Here is a 1024-nt window from a genome sequence, read left to right as displayed (position 1 = left end):
GCCCTAATAGAAATTTTACAATTCTTGAAGACAACCATTAGACACAAAGGTGCATTTCTAATATGTTTAATACAATACAAAATAAAATATTAAATAAAAATAAGAAAAAGATAAAAAATTTCATTCTTCAAAGATTGGACATAAAGGTGACTTTAGTCGCAAAAAGTTGATTAAGTTTTCCACACAATGTACCAAACAATAAATGTATTTAAAAAATAAAATAAAATTGTATAAACATTTTTTTAAATAGCTTTACAATATTAAAAATTTAAATCATCTAAAAGGGATGAGGTTAAGGCCACGATCGAATTTGGCCAATAGATTCCTCTAGATCTTTGGTTCTTAACCAAAGAAACTAGACGAAAAAGCTGACCACCATTAAAAATAAATAAATTTAAATGATGAATACAATATACTAAAATTCAAAAAAAATCTGTTGCATTTTCCATATTTACCAATATACATTTGTAGAGAAAATTTCCACATTTTCTTCCATATAATCACCAAGCCATATATAAGAGGGAAAAAGGGGAAACGGAGATGTGACCCTTATATAACTCGCTCAACGGTGAAGATTTCGAAGAGATATCGTCTTTGAATTTGGGAGAGAAAACCGTCGAATACTGAAAAAGTGGGCGCCGGTGCACAATACCAAGTTTAACATTGGTACGAAAATTCTACGTGGAATTGACGTTTTCACTGGGGGCACTTTTTACCCGAAGTCAATTAAAATAGCAGCTTTTCACTGGGGGCCTTTTTCCCCGATGTGGGCCCGCACCCAATCCCACTCTGTTCCACACAATATTTACCCCCGCGAGAGATATTTTACATTTTACGAAAATATCTCCATCACAAATATCTCGGAGTGCGGGCCCCGCCGCCGAGCAGATATTTCCCAGCGATATATCGAAGTGTCAGTTAACTGTTTCTTTTCCGACATCTGTAAAACACCAGTTTCCTTCTGAGTCGGTGCCGTTGGATCGATTTCCTCACCTCTTTTATCTCTTACATCCCCTATTTTCTC

The sequence above is a fragment of the Cupressus sempervirens genome, chromosome 11 (genome assembly GCF_028749045.1).
Source record: "Cupressus sempervirens isolate cs-2001-9-10 chromosome 11, ASM2874904v1, whole genome shotgun sequence".
In the NCBI taxonomy this organism is placed as follows: Eukaryota; Viridiplantae; Streptophyta; class Pinopsida; order Cupressales; family Cupressaceae; genus Cupressus; species Cupressus sempervirens.
The sequence above is the reverse complement of the archived record's forward strand: the minus strand, read 5'-3'. Positions refer to the sequence as shown.